The following is an 8,987-nucleotide window of genomic DNA, read 5'->3' as shown; positions in this document are numbered from 1 at the left end:
AGAGAGAGAGAATAGAATTTTATAATATATATAAAATAAAATAATTTTATTTCTATCTAAAAATATATTATTTTTCCAATAAAAATGAAATAAGGAAGTTGTATGCTACTACTGCTTCTAACAATAAGTAAGTAAATGTAGGTTCATTTATTATTTCTGTTTTCAGGAAATAACGTAAATGTTATTACAGTCTATGATAGCTTGAAATAGTGTTTTTTGTGGCAAGTTTCTCGTTTTCATCCGCTCGGATGGTCATGCATTATGGTAAAAGCAAGGCAAACAATAGAATGAGAGGAAATGGAGGATCAGAAAAGGGACGAGACACGCTTAGATCTACGCGCGTTAAAAGAAGTAAGAACGAAAGGAAGAAAGAATGGAACGAAGGAAGGAAGGAAGGAAGGAAGGAAGGAAGAAAGTTAGGAAATGAACAAAAAAAGAAAAAGAAAATGAAAAGATGTTTTCTTCTTTCGACGTACAACCCTTATCCATGTATTTGATTTTCTCTACCAACGAAATATTGCGAATGAAACGATCCGTGACTGGGAAACGTTTTACGCGATCATCTCCCGTCTCGTGAGATTATGTCAACCATCTTTATTGGACTATTTATTATTTTCCTTTGGTTTTTTTTTCTCTTTTTTTCTTTTTACGTACGATTGCACATCAATTATCGATTTTTCTGTTTTTTTTTCTCCTCTAATTTTTAATATTTTTAGGATTAATTTTTAATCGATTCGCGATTCTCAAGTGATTTTTTATTGACTCGTTTTATCGTAGAAAATATAAATCAAATGATTTATAGATCTTTTAATAAATTTGATTCTCATTGTTCAATATTTCAAATGTATTAGAAATAATTAATAAAATCTTGTTGTAATTGTCTATATTTATAAAAAAATAAAATAAAAAACAAAATTTGTTGTGTAAACGACAAAAATCCATTGATTCGTTCTATCCTAAGAATTCTTAAACATCAAAATTAAAACCTATAAATAGATTTTTTTGTTCGTTTACCTAAACCCTTTAAATATACATATATTTCAATCAAATAATTTCTAAATAAAATACAGTAATAAAATAATTATCGCGAAATATGATCTCGAGGAAGAGGAGGAAGATAAACGTGAAGCAGAAAAAAAAAACCTTGGAAAGATCGCACTTGGTATCAGAGTAAATACAAAGAAAATAAAAAACAAACGCAGAAAAAAAAATGGAAAGAAAATAACACGAGGACGCGTTTTGTTCGCGGGTAAGATTCTTTTGAAAAGTTTTGACTTTATTAACTACGGGTACGATCAAAAAGGGTTCACGGAAGGCAAGAAGAGAGATCCGTTGCCGAACGTCGACTGGATTTCATCGAGGTGGATCGGAGAAAAGAAGAGACGCGCGCTGAAGGAGTTTGAGCTTGCGTAGGGGAAGCCGATGAGCCAATCCCGATCGTTCTCTGACCTCGCCACGTGTTTTCACGGTCAATCCTTCGTGTAATTATGGTATCCCGAATAAAAAAACAAAAAACAAAAAAAAATAAAAAAAAAAACACACGAACCTAAATAAACTTCTAATTTCTTCCTCTCTTTCTTTACTATTTTTTTTTAACAATCTTATTTATTTTTTCACCTAAAAAAATGTAACTTCGGCTTTTTTCTCCCTTCTATTCATCATATATAATTTATCTCGTAATTAAAGATAAATATTTTACTTTATTTTCTTTTTTTTTACTTCGAAAAATTTCTACACACTCTTATTTTGTTAATGTATAAATAATTCTTTTTTTCTATAAAAATCACATTTTTATGTGGAGAAAAATTATAATAAACTTTAGAAATATTTTCGAATTATTTTGGGTTAATTTACACGATTAGTAGTTTGTCGAGTGCATTTTAATAGCTTGTAATAAATAGGAATGCACAATCAGCAAACCTCCCTCTTTCGAATTCCTCAACGTCCCTTTTATTTAGTTCGATCAATGAATCGCATAACCTACTTTGATTTTTGATTACATTTTAATATCCCTTTTTTATTATAGCAACGAATCAAGATCACCGTTACACATCGAACGTTTTAATTACTTGAACACATAAATTTTATTTTTTATTCTTAATTTCGTGATTCTTAATTATATTACACGTGTTGCCAACTTTTCAGTGCGGAATTTTTACCGAAAGGCTTCTAAAAAAAAAAAAAAAATAATATTAAAAAGAAAAGAAAAGAAAAACTGTAACATTAAGTTTGAAACGGGGTGGGGAATATAATCGATATTAAGTGCCGGTCTTCTTGTTCGAAGCGATAATCGGGCAATCGTGGATGAAAAAAAAAAAAGAAAAGAAACGAAAAGTAATAAAAAATCGGCAAATTTTACGGCGATAAGCGATTTAAATTGCCTGTCGGCGGGTATTTTGTAAAATTATGTAAATTCTCGTAGGAACGATCACGAAATTACCCGAACCGAATTGGTAATTACAATGGAAAAGCTTAAGTATGACAAATTTGATGGCTATTTCACGAAAAAAAGCAAGAAGAGAGAAAGAAAAAAAAAGGAAGAAACGGACGAGGAAACAGGAATTTCTCTCCAAAAAGATGACAATTTTCAGGTAGGGATAATAATTTAAAGATGACTTGGTGAATCGAACCGAGAGATACCTACAAATGTGGTGACAGAATCGATGAAATATCGAACACACACTCCAGGCAAAACTTTCCTTGATTTTGTGCCATCGTACGATGTCTTTTACCAGCATTTCCGTCTCGAGATATCGATAATTCTAGACGAATAAAGTCGCAGTAAAATGTTCACCAAAATGTTATACTTTTCTCAACGCGTAATGGTGTTTCTAAATAAAATTATTATTACAATAATTAAAATTCTACTCGTCGTATAAACAAATTTACTGAAAGTTTATCATCGAATGAATTTCGTATAAATTTTGATTGAATTAATTAATCAAACGGTTGTATATGCAAACAGACAAATATAACAAAATTGATAAAATACGCATTGACTATGACACGCGTGTGAATAAATATTAACAAAAATTTATTTTCTAAAAAGTAATCCAAAATAAAATTGTACTCCAACACGTAGGATTGATGATTAATATGTAAAAAAGAAAAAAATATTAATTTCTTTCATAAAATTATTCTATCAAATCCGTTGAATAAATCAACCAAAAAAAAACAAAATATTACAAATGACGAAACGACACGAGTTTTGAAATATTATACGAAAAAAAAATTCATTAATTCGATATAAAAAAAGATTACGATTTCCACCCGATAGACGTTTTTCTTTATATCCCAATAATAATATCTTCAAACAGCATACTACATTTACGAAAAGATCGTCTGACAACAAGGGAGAGCTCAGAAGGAGGATCAAGACAAATCCCAAGTGCATAAATATCTGCCCAAAAGCTTTACGTTTCTCTACGTTGTGCGAACGAGTATAATCTATAAAAATGAAAGGGGAAAAAAGAAAAGAAGTTAAGTTAGGATGAGAGATAGAAGGAATGAAATTATTTTTATCTTCCAGTTTAGTATGTTGCAGCTGTCGAATCGAAAAGGTATTATAAATCTTGTACGTTTCGTTTGTATTTATTTTTCCGTTTCACTCTCTCTCTCTCTTTCTTTCTTTCTTTCTGATTTCTTCTTCTACTTCTTCTTCCTCTATCATAAGGATCGCTTTTCTTTTCATTTGAACATTTCCAACTCCTCCTAAATTGATCACGAAGTCGTGGGCGACGTCGCGACGTCTATTCTGGTCGAGCTATCTCGTTTCTTTCGCTCGGTTAATTCGCAAATTTTGTCGAGCCGGTGTAGATTTTAACTGACTTAAGAGCCAAACAAAAAAATCTTCAATGAAAGATGAAGATTGATATAACATTTGTATTATTCCTACCTTGACACATTGCTGACCAACATTTTTATATGAGAAACTTAACACACGTTTTACGATATTTATATTAATAATTATATAATATTACAATAAAATCTATCTATTAAATATAATATATGTTTATATATTAATAATTTTATTATTAAAAATTAAATAATATTTTATCAAATATTGAAATATTTTCATTTAATTGTTATATTAATAATATCACAAGATTTTTTGTCTATCTTCTTAAACTTTCTTCCTAAAATAAATGTATTGCTACGAAATATATTCTCAAACAATACGAAGAACAGTTGTAATCAAGGATCGAAAGAGAAAGAGAAAATATTAAAGAAAAAAAAGATATCGAAGGATATCGTTTGATTTGATGAACGATCGAATTTCGATGTCTTTGCTTTTTCTTATAGACCAATTTCTTCCCATTCGATAAATTCTTTCTTCATATTTCCGAGAGAACAACAATTCTACGATTATCAGATACAGATCGTTCGATGTCCCCTGTTCCCTGCCTTCCAATGATCATTGATTTATCGAGAATAAAATTCTGTAATGAAATGAACAAAACGAAAAAAATAATTCAGAAACGTGACACTATCTTCTTTAATATTCAGAAGTCGCAGTGTCAAGGTCCTATATTTTTTTACGACCTCGAAAGGTGAATTCATCCGTCTGATATTTCCTAACACGAACATAGTAAATGACTGACACGAGACCGTAATCTCATTCTTGTTTCATTTTTACTAAAGAAAAGCGAAAGCTACGAAGTTCTCTTGACGCGAGAACAAAATTAAATGTTTCAATGAATATTTCAAACTCGAATAAATAAAATTCTGTCTTGAAGACTAACGTGAATTTAGAATTGAGGAAGATCCATCTTTTAACGAGTTTCAAAAAAAACCACTTTTTTTTTTTAATATCTTATTAAATTAACATCTTTACACCAACTAAAATTTTAATTTAATTTCGACAAGATCTTTTTTTTTTTATTACTATTTAATGAGTCTTGTTGTGATGTTTATGATAATTAAAATGATATAATAAAAAATTGAAATATTTCGCAACAAGTTTGAACTTTTTCTTGATTTACGAGATGAACGGAAAATGAGAGAGTATCGTAGTACTTGAGACACGTTGAATGGGGAAAGAAAAATGTGCTCGTAACTTCCGAGGATGAACGTGAGTCACTCTCTTTCAGATATTTAGTCTTCAAAAAGTGTGTCTCTTATTTTCTTTTTTTTTTCTTACTTTCCATAAAAAAAATCTTTTCGTTTCAGTTTAATTCTCGTTTATTCTCAATAATATCCTAAATATTATAATTCAGACGGTTATTATTGATCACATTGATCGTAAATAATAAAACAGGAAAGATCATTGCAATTACCGACAGAAGATATTATATTTTTTAAAAAGCCTATTATGTTAATAATATCGGCGTCGATAAAGAAGATCTCTTTTTATTATATTTTTTATCTTTACAAGGTAAGAAAGAAGAAGCAAATGTTTTATCGATAATTTCACGAACGTTAACGCGCGAATTACGAAGTTTTTTAATGAAATTAAAGACCCGATTAAAATTTTGTATCTTTTCAACAATAAACTTCAAATTCTTCTATATAATCTTTTGGAAGGTTTAATACGACAATCTAAACCTATACATATATATAAAAATAAAAGGTGAACAAAATTGAATTCATTAAGTTTTGTTAAAAAAGATTAATGTTCGTTTTAATGGATTGTTCTTTTCGAAACAACGAGAATAACTTATCGTAAAATACGCTTGATTACTCCTAAACAATACTAAACTAAAACGAGAAGGGGAAGATTTAGGGGAGATAAGTGTTCCTTGATCGTTGACACTGAGAAAGCTTAAAGAATATACAGTTGACAGTTTATCTTCCAAAAATATCTTTACGTTCGCTCGGTTAGGCCCTTTTTATTCCAACTTTTTCTTCTCACTCGTAGTATTAGAGGGGTAACAACCGTGCTTTGCTTTTGACAGAAGGCGTTGCCTGATACTTGCGATGACGAAGTGGATTCACGTCTTAGAACCCTCTGGGATCGAAGATATCGTATCTTTCTTCTTTTTTTTTTTTAAACTTACTGAAAAAGAGATTAAGGGATAGAATTTGCTTCCATTTATATGAAATAAATGGTCGATATATTGGAATACTTTTCTGTTCTTTTCTTTTTTCTCTATAAATAACAATTTGTCAATATTTTAAATAAATGGTTAATATATATAAAAGGATCAGAATTGAGTAAGGATAAAATTTGATAGTTACAAATATTTTCTCACACAAATACTGACCATTTATATTAAATATTACAAATTTAGTACGAATGTGCTTATCATTTATTTAAAACCCTGATCAAAAATATTTGAAATATACTGAGCTAATAAATAATCAAACCTCTAAAATTGTTATAATCTTGAAACCTATTTCTTATTAGAAACCGTATTGAAAAATAATAAAATAAATGTCGATAGGATAAGAGAAACATTTGAACGAAATGCGAATAAACTTTTTTATAAAACGAGCTGATCGATTTTAACGATTCCAAGTTATAAAATATCGTGTACTTTTTGTTAATACTTAATCGAGATACATTTTTTGGCACCGATCCCTTTACTCGTGTTATACCTATAAAGTAATTCGATGTTATAATTCGTAGCTGCGATCGATAAAACGTAGGAACGTGCACGAAAACAAAAGATATCAAAACGTTATATATTTCGATCTAAATTTTTATATTGTTTAAAATAAAATCATATCAAAAGAACATAGTACACGGGTATAAACAAGTATGGATATATATATATATAAAATTTATAAAATGTAACTATGAATGATCACGAGAAGAAATTCTTAAGACGAGTTCTTTCATGCTTTCAAGTTCTTGTAACTGTCGCTGTGATTTAAATCACTTTTATGAATTGATTTGCATGATTTATGAATGACATTGAATAATACGAATACATTCTCTGTATTTAAGAATATTTCATTTGTCTTTTTTCTAGTTTATATTAATATACGTGACGAAGATTAAATAATAAAATGTATTACATAAATTTTGATTAGTTTGTTTTAACGTAGAATCACATTAACACAGCATCAATAGAAAAACAAATTTGTGAACACGATTGCATTACCGTTTCTAATGCCCGGAGGGTTTAGGCGAGTTATCCGATTTTTGATTATGCTAGACGCGAGTCGACTTTTAGATAAAATTGCTGTAAATTAGAAATATGCTAACAAGTTTTATCAGCATATACTTAATTATTTCAAATAAATAGATATTATTACAGTTGAAAAATTAATTAATTAGAATTACAAACAATAAATCTAGAGAAATATTTTTCGTCAAATAATGTAATTTAAAAAAAAAAAAAAGACAGTGGGGATAAAAATAAAAAATAAAAACAAAATCATATATCAATTTAGTATGATTGATTATAATTATCTTCGATGAAATCATAGAAATTGAATCGAAAGTATTCACGAATAGAAGTTAAAAGACTTTCACCAATAACTTTGAAATTTTATTCTTACCGATATATCTTCTCTTTCTCTCTTTTTCTTTCTCATAAAAAACATAATGGGGACCAATAAAGAAAAATAAAATACAAAGGAAAAAAAAGGACTACGAAGGAATAAAAAGGAATGTAATATGACGGCAATCCTTTCCCCTGTAGATATTTTATGATCCAAGATAATCGTGTTTGACGTTTGGTATCCGAAACACGATAACTTTTTCTACACTTAAAGTTATGTACTTAAAGACACGAGAAAATAGCACAAACTATGCGAAAATTACGAGTCATGGTGGAAATGCGAAGGATATGCAAGAAAAAATTCCACTTTGAGTGAATAATTGACTGCTCGAACTATCCTCCTTTGCTTTTTTTCCTTACCAAGTATTTTTTTTTCTTCTTTTTTTTTTAACTGACAGTGTAAAAACGTTCGAAATTGTCGAAAGAAATAAACAAAAATCGTTATGTTTTATCAAATTTCCGACCGAGGTTTTATGGTATATAAAATAATATTTTCATTACATGAACAAATATTACATGAACAAAATACATGTTCATTATATGAAACGATATTATCTCATTATATGAGAAACAATATTATTCTTAATATTTAATTTATTATTATTTTTAAAAATATATTTAATATATTGTTATTTTAAATTGTTATTACAAATATTCCACTTTAAATTATTAAATTAAATACCGTGTCACAGAATTATTCTATTACATTTTACGGATTTATTCAATTAAATATATATATATTGAATAATTTCATTAAAACAATTTCTTATTAATACAAGACCAATAAAATATATCAATTTATTCGTCCACAATATCGAAAAGTATGATATCCGTAAAAGAGAAGGATAGAATAAAAAAATAAGAAAAAGAAAAAATATCCAGTCGGTAGAAATAAATCTTCATTAGGTACTACGCGAGGAAACGAAAAATGTTTTCATAGGTGTTCGATTATGGTGCCCTAATGATCAAAGCTAACGTTTGTGCTCTTGACAAATCGTTTTTTTTCCTTTCGTGCCCTCGGGAGATGGGCATACCTGTACGAGATCCATGGATCGTTGTTGGATCATTGGAAACGATAGCTGGTAAATACTACACAACATCAACTTGTTCGAGTATTCGTTGACTCCATTGTGCTTCCCTTCCTCATAAATTACAACCGATTGAGCAAATCTTTCCTCTACGATGTGTTGTTTTCGTTTTTTCCTTTATTTTATTTCTTATTCCTTGTCGGCTTCTTTTAAGTTTCAAACTACCATAACCGGTCATAATTACTAATAAAACTATAACGAATTTATAGTTTTTTATTTAATTTTTTTATTTTTTTATTAATTAGTACAAATATTCCACTTATGCCTATCCTAATATTAAAAAACATATTACATTTATTGCTATTGTAAATAATATTTGTTCGAATGAATTTTAATTAATATAAAAATAGATTTTAATATTTATTTATATTACCTATCATATTATTAATTCATATAATGCGTGTTTTGAAAATAGTTTTATTTAATTTTCTTTTCTCTATGCAATTATTAA

At 28.5% G+C, this 8,987-nt stretch overlaps 1 protein-coding gene across 1 annotated transcript in view; it reads right to left on the bottom strand.

Moving 5' to 3' along the window:
- LOC106789046 (monocarboxylate transporter 12-like) overlaps positions 1 to 8,987 on the bottom strand; it is a 55,622-nt gene that overhangs the window by 11,258 nt on the left and 35,377 nt on the right. The gene's annotated exons all lie outside the window — the stretch shown is intronic.

Source organism: Polistes canadensis, unplaced genomic scaffold, assembly GCF_001313835.1.
Source record: "Polistes canadensis isolate GaletaPanama2010 unplaced genomic scaffold, ASM131383v1 scaffold_161, whole genome shotgun sequence".
Taxonomy (NCBI): Eukaryota; Metazoa; Arthropoda; class Insecta; order Hymenoptera; family Vespidae; genus Polistes; species Polistes canadensis.
Note: the sequence above shows the minus strand (reverse complement) of the source record. Positions and strands in the feature narration are given on the sequence as shown.